Genomic DNA, 16,852 nt, shown 5'->3' on the forward strand with positions numbered 1-16,852 from the left:
TTCCTACGCAGCCGACAGAAAGTGGACAACCGGATAATGTCAGTCCTGCCAACAGGGACACGCCCATCAGCGTGATAACGTCATTCCCATCCACAGGGACACACCCAGGTAACATCAGGGCCTAGATTTTCGAAGCTCTCTTAGTGCTAAGATAGTCGTAAGTTAATGTTAATGTATAGCACTTACGACTATCTTAGCTTCAACCCATTCCACAGAGGACATAATCAACAATGTGATATACTCATTCCAATCCACAGGGAGTAGTATAGGGAATGGGGTTTTTGGACCAGTTCCAACCAAAGCCTCTGCAAAGCCTTATTTCCCAAATAAGGCTTTGGTCGGACCCTTAGCTCTTGCTACCATTACCCCTACTATAAAAAAGTTTGGGACGCTAGCGGGATACGAACTCCACATGTATACCTCACTACCGTGCCGCTTAACCGACTGAGCTACCGGGAACATGGCTGAAATGTGTCGGTTTAACGGGTCTATCCTGGGATAGCTCCACGTGCCGCTATGCCATGTTTACCTCGATGAAACAGTTTAATGTGAATCGCCTATGATCTCTTTGGTGTTTGTAATAAAGGCTTGCTGGGCTTTTTTGACCCCTTGTTCTATGTACTTTTTTTTCTCGTCCTCACTGATAGCAGACTTACGAGACTTGGATCGAATCTCTTGTTTCATTTTGTTATATTTTGTGAGTTCAGAGAGGATTGAACTAAACTCCTCCTCTGAGATCTTACTGTCAGTGAGTGCAGTGGAAATACGCTCACTTACTGTGTTCAGCTTTGCTTCGGCCAGAAGCCTGATCTCATCGTGTTTCAATGCCTTACGATGCAGTCTGCGGGATGCAAACTTAAGCGCCAACCCTAACACCCCTGCCACCCCAGCTGTTATTTCAATGCCTAGAACTACGGGGGTAGCCACGATGGTAGCTAACAACCCAACACCTGCCGCCCCCAGCCCCATGCTGGTTGTCATAAGGGCAGTATCAGCCCCGTCCACGATATTGAAAGCTCTATGGTACTTCTTACACAGTGCTTTCCGCGTGTCGCGGTCTTGTTCTAGTTGGCGTTTTACATCACATAACTGCCTCTAGCGGAACCCGTCTACGGTTTCCAGGGTCTTCGCTACTTCCTCTACGACTGGGTACAGCCCCATCCTGTGTGCATATAATATATTCTAAAAAATATCTTTAAAATGTGCGTTATTTACTGTTTGCTCAGTGTATTTGAAGCTTACAAGTCTTAGACTCTTGTACAGGGAAATAGGGGAGAGGGAAATAGGTAACTGTGCGTACACATAAATACTATGGGGGGAGCCTTCTAAGGTGTGTATTGAGGGGCTTATAGAACCCGTTGAGGGGTCCGGTTGTATGACGATACGGTTATATTTGGTTGCGCTTGGGCCATAGCTTATTATCACCCCGGGTAAAAGTTGCAGTTGTACAGGATCACCCTCAATGAAGTAGACTTCTATGGCGAGTGTGGAGCCTGGTTTCACCTTCATAAGGCCCAATTGGGAATTGGGGACGTCAAACTTTAACTCATCCACCAAGCCTGAAGTAACTAACGAGTTACCCGTGTGATCCTCCATTAGTTGAGCACTTATAGCATACTTCGGAACGAAAGCCCCGAACAATATACCATTGTTCCTAATTTCGGAGATATGCCTATCTTTGTCAAACGAGATATAAGGTGTGGTGAGGGTAATGTTGAGCAGCCATTTGGGTTCTATAAATGGCAGGCGCCGCACGTACACACCGTTTCTTAAGTGTAGGATGTACGAGGTGCCTTCCTCACCGGGCTGGTCGAATCCCTCCGTGTCTCCTAGGCCCCCGAGTGTGGGTTTGGGTAGATGATCGGTTATTGCCGCCCGCCTATACACGTTGTCTTTCAAGTGTAGGACGTATGAGCCACCTTCCTCACCAGGCTGATCGAATCCCTCCGTGTCCCCTTGGTTGTTAAGCGTAGTGTTGGGACGATGACTGGTCATTGCTATAATACTATTACGATATAATTTCCAACTGGTTTTCTGATAATAGTTCAGGGGTGCACTTAACCCCCATGAAGTGTATGTTGCCGGGTAGGAATATCTTGGTTAATGATATCGTGTCTTCCACGATCACTGTGACACCCTGCAGACTGGTTTTGGAGTCGACACCCACCCGCACGTAAACGTTGCAAACGTGATACTGTTGTTGTTTCCCCCCACCGGAGTTTGACCCCCTTCACGATTTCAACATCATCCTGCGATGGTTCCCCTAGGTAGACTTGGATGACCAGTGTTGAGTTCGCTGGTAGACTCTCCAGGATATTGACCACGCCTTCGAATTCAGACACCAACTGCAATACCACGTTTTGCATGCCCGCTTTACTCGATAGCATGTGGGCTGCCATACTGGCCAGTGGGCTGATGACTACGCTACGTCTCTGAGTCGGGACGTAAGCCACGAGCAGGGTTCCGTTGTTCACGACTTTGTTTAGGTGGTTGTCTTTGTTATCCGTGAACACATAGGGGGAGCCGAGCCTAATATTGAGAAACCAGTCGGCTTTATCGGATAACAACACCCACTTGTCATCATCGGTGAAGACGAGTGTATATGGCTTATTTCGGGCGACGGTAGTGCTCTCAACATCGGTTAAGTCGAACAGTTTGCCCCCGAACGATGGGTATATCATCCATTTATCATCACCGGTGCGGACTAGGGTGTACCGAGTGTTGACAACCGCTCTTGAGGTATCTACTATATCACTTAGGTTGCTAGTACCACCATTGGAGGGGACTTCAACGCGTTTGTAAATGCTGTTTTTCAGTTGCAAAGCATACAATTTACCATCTACTCCGGGGTCGTCGAATCCGCGTGTGTCCCCGAGGTCGGAGATCCCCACATTGATGCATTTTTTCAACTTCATTCCAGGACCTTGTGCGCTGGTCATTTTATGTGCAGCGTTATGCTGAGGTATCCTATATTCACGAGATTATGATTTATATCTAACACCGATATTATCAGCTCAGGGATGTTGCCCTGGGTTAACCTCTTATACTGCCGAGGTGAAAACGACTCAGTTCTACCGTCGTTGTATTTCTCCGTTTTCACCGGTACGGCTCTCAGTATAGTGGAAGGGTGACCCCCTTGAATGTTGTCAGTTGTGCTAACCTGGCTGAGATGAATGCACAGCTCTCGGTACGGTACTAGGCCGGGTAACTTAGTGCCTGTGGTGGTAGTCGTTGGTTTTATCTCGTCAGGCTGCATACCGAGTGTCCTCGCCAATGGTCGGCTGAGTCTCAAGGGGTTTCTTCCGTTGTTGATTAACACCACTGTGCCGTTTGAGTCGTTCATCTTGAGTTCGGCTCCCAGGGGTTTGAAGACCTCATCCCTTAGAGAGCACACGCTCTAGTAGCCGTCACTTATCTGGTTGCGAGCGCCACCTACGAACAGTTTATTGTTGCTAGCGTTGATGTTAGTCCATCGCGGTAGTGCGACTTCGAGTTGACCCGACGTGTTATCGATCGCGTGCGTCAGCTGAACGGCCTCACCGCTCGTTATTCCTGGAAGTGTTATGTACATGTTAGAGTATATAAACTCATTATATAATAGTTTTAAAATGTACTCCCCTGGAGTGTTTTACCCTAAACTGGACGTAGATTTCCCCCCACATGAAGATCGTGGTCGCTGCCGGGTTGTATTTCGACGCCCAGTTCATAAATGTGTTTGATAAGTATAAGTTTTCGGTGACTAACGCTAAGGTAGTTCATGCTTGGTTCAACAACCCGATGCAGTTCTGGCAGAATCAACTCAACTTCGCCGTGTGGTGCGCTACAACGGGGTGTGGTGTGACATTGACCGACACTCGGCGTGGACCGCTGAGTCAGTCTGTGTTCACGTTTCACGTGTACTACCAGGTCAGGCGTATCCTCAAAGAGATCAGCGCCCCGCTCCCACAGGACAAGGCGTGGAACGCAGTAAACAACCAGTACGATAGACGGGCCTACGAACGTATTTGCAACGAATTTGAACTAAACCCGAAGACGGATTGGCGTTTGCAGGCCCCGAACCACGGGTTGGGTATCCCCATCGTTCACAACATGCACCTCGTGGATGCCAGCGAGAAGTTGAAAGAATGGGGATACAAGTCGTATCATCACCTCACAACGAACGAGTGGGATGACCGTTACATGGCATTCGACGACAGCAAGGATTACCGAGTCTGGAGGTTCGAGCAGGGGGCAGCGGATGACTGGAAAAAGTTCATGCTGGACACGTCGAAAGGGTTCACTCGTGCCGGGGTAATCAGGTTAAACGACTCGATTCGAACGTACGTGTGGGCGCTGTTAGGTGCGCAGACGCAAACGCGTTCCAATATCCTAGGTAAGGGGACTGCTTACGACGCTCAGAAACAGTTTGTTGTCAACGTTGAGGATGCTATCAATGCTCCAGTTGATCTCCCGAGTGCCATCAAACGCTACCAAGACGTGTTGGAATACGCCAGGTCGAAAGTCGACTACGTGTTCGACGTGGGACTGTACATGGCTCCGAGCGATATGCAACTGAGAGTAAAAAAAGTGGTGGGCTACAACAACGAAATAGTCATAGCCACGGCGGGCCAAAAGTTGGGCGTCAACCTCGATGTCAACGTCCCACACGTCCCACCACCCACGACCGGTGAAACGGGTATAGTGGCGCCACCCCCGGAGCCTAGGGTGCAACCAACACCCCCTGTGGGGTCACCCCCACAGCAGCAGCACATCGATCGTAAAACAGCTATGGTGGTTGGTGGGGTAGCTTTGGGACTTATTTGGTTAAAAATTTCTTAGCCGCTACGTACACCAAACCCACCATGGCGACAATGGCTGCCCATAGGTTTTGGCTGAGCCACGTGGTAGTTTTAGCCAGAGCGCCCAGCAACCACGAGACGATGCTACCCAGGATGCCGGGCAGGGCTTCAGCGGCCTTACCAGCCAGTTTAGCCAGGGCTTCCCCTAGTTTTTTTATCCAGTTACCACCACTTGGTGGTGTGCCGCCACTTGGGGGCGTGGAGGTACCCCCACTCAATGACACCACCAGGGTTGATATGATGAAGCCCAATGCAGTCACAATGCTGGCGATGGTGATGCCTTGCTCCCGGAACAGGATCCGAATCCTGTCAGCTAGCGTGGTGTCTTCATTTAGGACTCGATCGATGGTTTCCCGTACTCTACTGATCTGTGATCGGAGGGCTTCCCGGTTAGAGGAAGCCGATTCCAACCGAGTCCGTCTCTCGTCTTCCAAGTTTTTTATTCTCTCCTCGATACGGCGTTTCATATCACCATCCGCCTCGGTGAGTTTTATTTTCTCGCGAGCGATGTGCTCGTCGATTTCGTTAAGTTTCCCCATGTTGTTCACGAGTTCTCCGCGTACATGTTTCAAGGCTTCGTCTAGGCCTCGCAGTTCCCTCAGGGGAAATTCGAGACCCGGCAAGGGTTTGTCATGGTACGTGGTCAATATTTTCTCGATACTGTCCGACGTTTCTTTAGCACGTTGGGGTATATCACCTTCATCGCCTTTGGGTCTGGCTGCTTGCAGATCTTGCATGACCTTCGGGGGAAGCTTTGACCGTGCGCCGCCGTAATCTATGAAACCTAGTTCATCACGGATCAGCTGACCCCCACCAGGGCGACTGGTGAGTGTTGATAAAGCATACGGCTTCCCGTCTTTTTTTATGATATCGACCCCCGGGTGAGCCTTCAATCGCAGCGTGCCCTTCTTATCGACGGTAAACTTGGCATAGTCCCTTCCCAACGGTTTGATGTTGTCTCTATTTTCAACTGCGTCGTAATAATCGTCGACAGCAGGCTGTACAAGTTCAGTACTTAAGGGGGTAGTGAATGTGGTGTCATCCTCGAATGCCTGGGCACTATCATCCCACATATCATCCATAGGTATGTACTCTGCCATTATTTAGTATTAAAACTTATATATTTCATTTATATAACAATGTACGGTAGAAAACTAGATCCTTTCAGAAGGTCGAGAGTGCCTCTAGGCGTCAGAGCCGTGCGCCAGTCGGTGACCATCACCAACAATCCCAGCAAGATAGACCAGAATCAAACGCTGCTGGTTAGATTCCCAAACCTTGGTGAGAATGACCTCATTGTGCCAGGCACGGTTCGACTGGCGTTCAACCTCACGTTGACCTCCACCAACGACAAACGTGAGCTAGTGCGGAACGTAGGTCGAGCCATCATCAAGAAAACCACCATCAAGATCAGCGGTAACGAGGTGCTGAGTATCGACGACAGTGATGTGTTTCACTGCTACGGGGATCTCTGGAAAAGCGAGGGAGAACGTGGCAATGACGTGTACCAGGGCATCAGCAAATCGACCCGGTTGCGCATAGGGTATGCCTTCACGCAAGACCAGCTAGACAAGATCACGGACGGTGAAAAGGCCATCGCTCAAGCGTACGGGAACCGGTTCTGCGTGCATCTTCGACTTCGAGTTGCTCACACGGAACACGCGCCCGTTTTACCAGGCCGCTGGGTGATAGGCTTGAATACGAGCTAACGTTTAATGACTACAGCAAAGTAGTGCGTACGCCGAACGGTGATGAGGCCAGTTACGCCATAGACAACATCTCTCTGGAGTTCGACATGGTCACTAGCCCGGAGCTGGCCAGGCAGGTTCGAAACCAGTACTCGGGGAAGATGGCCATCCTGTACGATCGCATACTGAGGCATAGATCAGTCGTGCGAGATAAGAGCGACACTGTGTGGAATATCAACCTGAACGTGCCGGCACGATCGATGAAAGGTATCCTGGTCGTCCCAGTGGAGGATTACGAGCCGTTCCGGAGGGACAGCGAGAAGTTTTTCAACCCCGAGATTGAAAAGGTGGAAGTGACCATAGAGGGCGTGCCCAACCAGCTGTTCAGTCATGGTATGAGGGCATACCAGCAGTGGGATGAGATAAAAAAGCTACCGAGCAAACTCCCATACATAACCAAAGACCTGGACCTATCCTCCGTGCAAATCGGTGAATACCTGACCAACAAGTACGCGCTGTGGTTGGACATGCGATCCACGGATGACGATAAACTGCATGGTAGCGGCCGCCGCATAGACAACGGTAGTGAGGGGATTACTATCCAGATTACCAAGAAGGCTCAACCCGCTGGCAAGTTGAAATTATATCTGTACGTTATTATGGACGCGCAACTTAATATAGACAATGGGAGATTCGTGCAAGCCATCTATTGATTTGCCAAGCCACTGCCTACTGATTTACCCACACCCACACTGCGCCATAGTGTGTGGGCAGACTGGCTGTGGGAAGACCGTTTTCATGTTGGATATGTTGGAGGGGTACTACAGGGATGTGTTCGACAACATCGTTATCATGTGCCCTACTCTGAGCATGAATAAAACGTACACGGAAAGACCTTGGGTGATGACGGACCCGGACGTACACAGAGTCGACCCGGGACCACGTCTGCAGGACTGGTTGAAAGCTTACCATATGAAATTTAAAGGGGAGTCGACGTTGTTTATACTGGACGACTGCAGCGCTAATCGTGAGATAACAAAAAAGAGAGATATGCTATCGTACCTGGCCTTCTCTGGCCGGCACGCAAATCACAGCGTCTGGGTGCTAACGCAGAAGTTCAACTCGGTGTTGAAAGACCTCAGGGAGCAGACGCGATGGGTGGCCTTATTTCACTGCAAGGACAGGGATTCGTTCGAGGAGTGTTTGAGAGAGAACGATGTGATGAGCAAATTAGAACGGGAACGGGTGAAGAAACAGCTCGCTGAAACTAAACACGCTAAGCTCGTTCTCAAGACCGACCAACCCGTGGCCTATAGGGTGTTTAGCTTTAGCAATGCTAGCAATGCTTAGCAATGCAAAGCTTAGCAAATGCTTAGCAAAGCTTAGCAAATGCTTAGCAAATGCTAAGCAATGCTTAAATGCTTAGTATAAATACTTAGCATTTAGTTATAGCTATGGTATTTGAAGTGTTTGTCGTGTTCAACTTAACCTTTATTTCTCTGTGTTTCGCTTATATCGTATATTATATAGTTAAAACTAAAACTTACTTATCACATTATAAGATGGAGTGTGAGGAATTGCTTGAGCAATTGTTGGTACCCCAATCACCACAGGTGGATGATGATAAGCGAGAGAAACTGGTGGTGTTGGCTGTTGGTGGCAAAGCCAAACATTACTTTGGGGAGTACACTCCAGATAAAATTCACAAAATGTCAGCCGAAGAAATCGATAAGCTGTACGCTAGATACGAGGGTAGACTAGGTGCAGAAATGACAAAGACAATAGGATCGGCTATGACCCAGATATACACTAATATTGCGTCATACTTCCTTCCCATCCCCCCGGAGCGCCGACTTTACCTGTGGGAAGACCTCGAGAAAGACCCATTTATCGAACACGCCTTGAGCTCTATTAGCTGCGATCTGTACCACAAATACGGTATGTTGTTAGCCCCGGTGACGGCGGCGATTATCACGGCAAAGCATTGTCAATTTGAGAGGAAAAATAATAATAATAGTATAGATGGATGCTGCACAGGAAACCCCCAAGCCCCAACTGGAGGTGAACCCTCCCGAGGAGACGGTGGAGACCCCTCCCCCTACAGTCACCAGGCAGAAGAATCCTAAGAGAGTAGCTGCCGGTAAAAAACGGTGGTGTAACCAACATAAAATTATCAGGGTGACTCACCCGTCTCGACTATTGTTGGCTGTATGCGCAACTGCTGCCTTGGCTATCTCATGGTTATATACACGACACAGGAATCCCAAGGATTCTGGGGAGGGAAACCCTCCCCCACAATTAGAGGTCAACCCGCATATCATGTTATAATTTAATATTTTTATATCATATACATAATGTCTGAGGGGAAAACGTTCGTCAACGACGCATACCACGCCACAGTGGTCGCCAGTCTAGCCGTAGGATACGCTCGGTTGACTAAAATGGTGCTTAAACAACCAACTATCAAGCTAGATTTCAACCTGCAGGATATGGGTATGCTTATAATGAACCTTGGTATGGCGATGGCTACAAAAGACATCCTAGTAAAACAAGGGATACTACCTGAAAATATTATGAAGTAAATATAGGATGGCTACGATCGCCATGATGGTTGGTGGGGCGTTAGTAAATGCCCTAGCATTTTCCGGGGAGTAATTTCCTCTTCTCGAAACTACGAGAGTCACACGCGGCTGAAATACAGGAAGAAAGAAAGCGGCATGATCTCGCTATTGAAAAATTACAGGCCGCCCAATCCGAGTACGCTAAAAAACGCCTCCAGAGGATCGATTACATTAACGAACAACTCAGGCGTGAAAACCATGCCGTTCAAACATTCCACGATGTCGACGACGCAGCGAGAGAATACTTCTTATTAACAGGTAAACGATTGGAACCACTCAATAAACCCACACTCGCTCAGTACTACACACCATCCAAGGGGCAAATGGACCGTGAACTCGTATTCATAGCGCGCTGGGTATAGCAGCGACTGCGTTGGTTGCAAAACAATTAGACTAAGTACTCATATAAGTATGCTAAACATGAGACCTGCTCCATACCGATGCGAATACATACTTATGGGGAAGAAAGAACCCTGTGATAAGAGATGTAGGACTAGGGGGTACTGTTGGTTCCACATGGGAAGCCCTAACTACGCGTGTTCTGTGTGTGGTATAGGGGTTAAAGGACACTACTGCTTATGTAAAGCTCACGGGGCGAACGTAGTCAGACATCATCTCATCTACGAGAATAAAAAGGCCTACATAAAAGAACGTAGGCGACTTCTCAAGATAGCAGTGTAAGGCTGGAGGAGTTACCTCCCTTTGACAGTGGCCCAGTTAGAGATTATACACACCTACGTATAGCTATGTTTGTGGAAATTGAGCCCAGGGAATGTTGCCTGAGAAGCTGGCAGATGGATGTGGGGAAAAGTATAGATATCAGTGTCCTCAAACCCATGATTGTTAGTGAACTATATAAGGGGTGCTCGTTTACAATCATGGTAAAAGTAGGGTTTGATGTGCCATGGGCTGGGCACACTTGGAATTACTTTGATGGGGGGCGAGTAGATGTGCATGGGGATATAGATATACTTGTTGACGACTCGTTGCAAGTAATACAAAACACCCTACTATACTGCGCATGTTCCGGGTGGGCCGAGGGAATAATCGATAAGGTGTATCTAGATTTTTTACCTTTACGGCGGCCCAATTAGACATTGATCTTCATAGGTGTGTACGCAACTATGACTACTGTTGGTGAACTTAAGCGGGTCGCCAGGCAGAGGGGTGTAATTGGGTATTCTCGAATGCCCAAACCAGCATTGTTGAAATTACTAGGTTTAGAAGCCCCTCCTACGGTAAAACAATTAAAAGCTCAAGCAAAACAGCTTGGATTCACGGGTTATTCAAACCTGGGGAGAGCCGGGTTAATCGCATTGTTATCACATGCCCCCGTAGCAAAACCTCCCACTGTAAAACAACTGAAAGTTCAGGCACGGGATTTGGGGTTAGGGGGATATTCCCGTATGAGAAAACCACAGCTTGTAGAACTATTACGGCAGAATAGAGCTATTGACCTACAGTTCGTGCGCACTGAGCGCGCTGTAGGTAATTATTTAAGAGGCTGGCGCATGCATGTTGATAGGAACATAGATATTATAGATATGAAGCCTCTCATAGTTGATAAAATAAACCAGGAACTAAACAGTCTAGGAAGTATCAAATTTCAAATCACAGTGAAAATGTCGCTCGATAAGCAGGCAGGGAATGGGGTCACTGAGTACGTTCAGCCTTACTTCCGAGGTAAACAAGAGGTTGTCACACATACAGAGACCATTGACGCATCAATCGATACCAGTTTTCAGCAGATACGGGAATACCTAGAACGCTACACACACTTGGGGTCTGGGTGGACTGTAGATAAAATCGATAATGTCTATCTAGACATAGCTAACTACGTGCCATTCAGAGGCGGGTCATACCTAGACTTGCCTCCCTACTATAGGAAAAAACATGCCATGGTCAACGTCAAGAATAGAGGAGACGATTGCCTGAGGGTAGCTATCAGGTCAGCCTTGTTTCCAGCTGACACTCATTCAGACAGGCTTTCTAGCTATCCCCAAGACGATGGGCTCAACTGGGATGGTATAGATGAACCAACCCCCATATCCCAGATAACTAAAATAGAAAAACAGAATAATCTAGCTATAAATGTCTTTGGGCACGAAGGTAACACAACAATAGTGCACAGAGTCAGCCCGTTGGGGGAGCCCCAACTGGGGGGACAGGGTGGGAAACGCGTTATCAATATATTCATGATCCAGAGAGGTGACAAGTACCACTACGCTTGGATAAAACACTTTAGCAGGTTGTTGTATGACCAATCGGCACACAGAGAAAAGACCCACTTCTGCGAACGGTGCCTACATGGCTTCACACGAGCTGATTTATTAGAATCCCACCGGGAGGATTGCCAAGGTGTGGGGCAGACGGCTATACGAGTCGACATGCCTAAAGAAGGTGACAATATCCTAAAATTCGGTAACCACAAGAACCAAATGTCTGTGCCTTATATCATATACGCCGACTTTGAAGCCTTGGTTAAACCTGTTGAGGCTGTTGGGGGTACTCCCAATGCTCTACCCACAGGTGAGAGCTTCACACTCAAAACACAGGAGCATGAGGCCTGTGGGTTTGGATACGTGGTCGTCCGTTGTGATGGGGAAACGAAAGCTCCGGTAGTGTATAGGGGGTCCCGACGCGGCTGAAAGGTTTCTTAAGTGTTTGCGGGAGGAAGAAAAAATTATTAGGAACGCACTGTATAGAGTCGCTCCCATGCGTATGACCCAAGCCGACAGGCTAGCTCACGCCTGTAGCACTAACTGCCACGTGTGTGACTCACCACTTAACGGTGATTCGGTGAGAGATCACTGCCACATAACCGGTAAGTACAGAGGCGCCGCTCACAGCGCGTGTAACCTCAAGCTTAGAATCATCCCTAAGACAATAAACATCCCCGTTGTCTTTCACAACTTTAGAGGGTATGACTCACACTTGATCATGCAGGCCATCGCGAAAATCGATGGTAATATAACGTGCATCCCCAACAACATGGAGAGATACATCTCCTTCAGCTTAAACGGTCTTAGGTTTATAGATTCAGTACAATTTCTATTGTCTTCACTAGACAGTCTGGTCAAGGCCAATGATACCTTCCCTATTACCGATCGATACACAGACGCCGAGACTAGACCCCTGCTTATGAGGAAGGGTGTGTACCCCTATGAGTACATGGATAGTTGGCCCAAGTTCGCCGAGACCAGACTACCCCCCCATCAGAGAATTTTACAGCAATCTGACAGACTCGGCAATATCCCAAGACGATTACTCGCACGCGATTAACGTATGGAATAAACTGGGTTGTGAGAATCTGGGTGACTATCACGACCTGTACTTGAGGACAGATGTACTGCTGTTAGCCGACGTGTTTGAGACGTTTAGGCGGACATGTTTCAAGCAGTATAAACTCGACCCCGCATGGTATTACACCAGCCCAGGTCTGTCGTGGGATGCCTTGTTGAAAAAGACTGGAGTTAAGTTGGAATTGCTTACAGATTATGACATGCACCTATTCATTGAGAAAGGCTTGCGAGGCGGGATCTCCATGGCAACCAAGCGATACGCGAAAGCAAATAATCAATACGTGAAGGGTTACGACCCTAGCAAGCCAACCAATCACATTCTCTACCTCGACGCCAACAACCTGTACGGCTGGGCTATGAGCCAGTATCTACCCACAGGGGGATTCGAATGGGTGCCACAGGAGGTCGATGTTATGAGCATCGCACCAGATTCGAATAAAGGTTATATCCTCGAAGTTGACTTGGAATACCCCAAGGCATTACACACATCACACAACAGCTACCCCCTGGCCCCCGAACGTATGAGGGTTAACCCAGACTGGATGTCTGAGTACCAACATAACTTATTAGGTGGGCGGGTGGCAGACGTTGAAAAACTCGTGCCTAACTTAATGAATAAGACCAAGTACATCGTTCACTATCGCAACCTACAGCTGTACCTGTCGTTGGGTATGAGGCTGACCAAAATACACAGGGTGCTCATGTTCAACCAGAGCCCATGGATGGAACCCTACATCAGAATGAACACAGACCTCCGAAAGCTTGCCACCAGTGACTTTGAGAAAAACCTCTACAAGCTCATGAACAACTCGGTGTTCGGTAAGACTATGGAGAACCTGAGGAAACGCGTGACCGTGAAGCTGGTTCGGTCGAATGAGGAAGACAAGCTCAGGAGACTGATAGCCAGTCCGGCATTCAACCGTAGCAAAATATTCACCGATGACCTAGTTGCCCTACACATGAAGAAAAGCCACATAAAATTCAACCGGCCTGTTTACGTGGGGATGAGCATCCTCGATTTATCCAAACACCTGATGTACGACTTTTACTACAACGAGCTTAAGAAACAGTACGATGACAGGTGTGAAGTTCTGTACACTGACACGGATTCCCTGCTGATGGAGATTCGAACCGAGGACGTGTACGAGGACATGAAAAAAACACCTCGATTTGTATGACACCAGCGACTACCCCAAGGACCATGCCATACACAGCACGGTAAATAAAAAGGTCCTAGGTAAGATGAAGGACGAGTGTGCTGGCACGCCCATAGCCGAGTACATAGGTTTGAGACCTAAGATGTACTCCATCCTGAAGGCCGACAATGGTGAGATCCGGAAGGCTAAGGGTGTTAAGAAGTACGTGGTGAAACAACACATCAAACACGCCAGATTCAAGGAAGCCCTGTTCAAGACCCGTACTTTTAGACATAAAATGAACACACTTAGAAGTGATGGTCATAAGATATACGGACTGACTATAAACAAGACGTCCCTGTCGCCTATGGACACTAAACGTTGGATAGCTATTGATGGGATAAACACGTACGCGTACGGGCATGAGAAAATTGAACCAAGAACATAGGTGTATGTAGGCGACATGTCACGGAACCAGAGAAAGTTTGAGGCTATTTACTATAGCCCGCGTGGGTACTGGAAAGGAGCTAGCGCTGTAGATAAGCTGGCTAAAATGGCGCGAGTACCCCCGGAGGAAGCCAAAGCGTGGCTTGAAAAACAAGCCCTGTGGCAGATCTATTTGCCTCCACCACGCTACGTGCCTAGAAGGAAGTTTGGAATTAACATACCTAATAACGTTCACCAGGCAGACCTACTGTTCCTACCCCACGATAAGAGGTACAAGTATGCCTTAACCGTAGTGGACGTAGCCAGTCGCTACAAGGAAGCCGAGCCCTTGACCACGAAAGATTCTGCCCAGGTAGCCAGAGGATTCGAACGCATATACAAACGCAGTCCGCTGGCGTGGCCAACAGAGCTGCAAGTTGACCCCGGGCGGGAGTTCATGGGTGCCGTGTCACAACTGCTAGCCAAACACGATACAAAGGTCAGGCGTGGCACGGCCGGAGCCCATCGCAGCCAAGCCATAGTTGAGAGATTCAATAGGACTTTGGCTGAGCGCTTATTCGGACATCAGTATGCGAGGGAGATGACCACCCCGGGAAAACGATCGACTGAATGGGTATCACGGCTCCCTAAGGTGGTGTCGGCAATCAACCATGAAGTCACCCGGCTCACTGATAAGAAACCGGCAGACGCTATCAAACTAAAATCAATAGTTGCAGAGTCGGCTGCTCCATTGCGTGGAAAAGAGAAACAGATACCAGATAGGGCCCTAGTGAGGTATCTATACCAGCCGGGGGAACACGAGGGTGATAGCCGTAAGCGAGCCACCGATCCTATATGGTCAGTCAAAACTTACAACATAGATAAAGTGGACATCAAAGCAGACGAGCCTAACTTGTACTACTTGAGGGATGGGCCAGGTAGGGGGTTTGTAAGAGCGGAATTATTGATCGTACCGTACGGCACAGTGTTACCTCCAGTCAACACGGCATAGCGGTGCCCCAGGATACCAACACACTCCAGCCATGTCCCCGGTGCGGTTGTGAGGTGCGTTCGTATCCCGCTATCGTCCCAAACTTTTTTATAGTAGGGGTAATGGTAGCAAGAGCTAAGGGTCCGACCAAAGCCTTACTTGTGAAATAAGGCTTTGCAGAGGCTTTGTTGGAACTGGTCCAAAACCCCCATTCCCTATACTACTCACCATCATGTTTCATACATTTAGCCAATCTTTTATAGCTACAGATATTGCTTATCCTCAACTTCATAACTGATAATGTTATACGCTTTACGTGTTGTTGATACAGTTATCTTTTTACTTAGAATGAGAATTACCACTATAGACGATTGTTTTCATAATTGTGTCTATGAACAGTGTTGCATACTCAGGGTAAAACATATTAGCAACACATTTTCAGGGCTGACTGTGCTGTGTGTTCCTTAATATTGTTCCCCTTTCATGACAAAGAGAAACAATATAATTTGTATACACAAATGAAATGACGAGGTACCGTTATTTTTTTAATAATTCGTTTATTTATCTTAAGCATTTACACGGTTTTGTATGACTATATATTCAAGAGAATAGAGCATTGCAGTTTGACCAGACCTTATTGAAATAGTCTCTATTACAATTAATGACAGAGGTATACTTTGTTAACTTGTAAAATTCCATGAGCTACTTCTGTATGAACTGAAATGTTGATGGGCAGTTAATATTTCTAAAGTTGAAAATGATTCGTTTTGACTTGATAATTACACGGTTTAAATGATTGTTATTTTTCGATAAATAGCCAAAAAGAATATTTTCTTTGGATATTGTTACCGGACTTTGCATTTTGTGCGATATCCAACTTTCCAGGTCTGGCAAGATGGCGCTCACTTTGTTGCATTCCCAGAAAATATGCATGATATTTTCCATTTCTTTAGAACAGTATCTGCATTTTGTACTGTCTACGTAACCCATCTTAGTGAGACGACAATTCTTTGGCAAGATATAATGCAAGATTTGATATTGGAACCACTGTAGTTCAGTCACGTAAGTCCAACTAAACGGGATAGAACTGATACTCTTCTTATCTTGTTCGGTAATATCGTGTCTAAGGTCGTACTCCCATTTGGCGAAGTGGTTATTTTCTCACCAAAGTTTTTAATAAGTATTTGATAGAAATACTGTGAACCTTGATTTTGTTTGCTCAGAAGGTATATATAAACTTGCAAAATGGGAGATTCTAGGAAAGTGTTTAATTATTATCTACAAGATCATTTCAATTATGAAACGTATCCTATTTAAAAAACCATTCGTTATAAAATATGCTGGTATTTACTAGTTTTATGTTCTCGTTATACCACATGTATTGTGCTAGCATGCCCTTGTCATTTATACTCGGCACGTGGATGCCGCCCCATCATACTTTTTGTTAATTTCAACCAGGTCTTCATTAGGTCTTTGTAGTATGCATTACATATCCTGGTAATCATTTGTGTGTCTAACAGGTGAGTGAGTTTAGTTTGACGCCGCACTCAGCAATATTCCAGCTATATGGCGGCGGTCTGTAAATAATCCAGACAATCCAGTGATCAACAGCATGAGCATCGATCTGCGCAATTGGGAACCGATGACATGTGTCAACCAAGTCAGCGAGCTTGACCACCCGATCCCGTTAGTCGCCTCTTACGACAAGCATAGTCGCATTTTGTGGCAAGCATGGGTTGCTGAAGACCTATTCTACTCTAACAGGTAATTTCAAAAGTATTATGGGTCCAGAACGAGGAATATTTAAGAAGAATAATGGACACCAGTGTATGACATTTTCCATTTCTTTT

This window comes from Haliotis rubra, unplaced genomic scaffold (assembly GCF_003918875.1).
Source record: "Haliotis rubra isolate DU_JTF1 unplaced genomic scaffold, ASM391887v1 Scf194, whole genome shotgun sequence".
In the NCBI taxonomy this organism is placed as follows: domain Eukaryota; kingdom Metazoa; phylum Mollusca; class Gastropoda; order Lepetellida; family Haliotidae; genus Haliotis; species Haliotis rubra.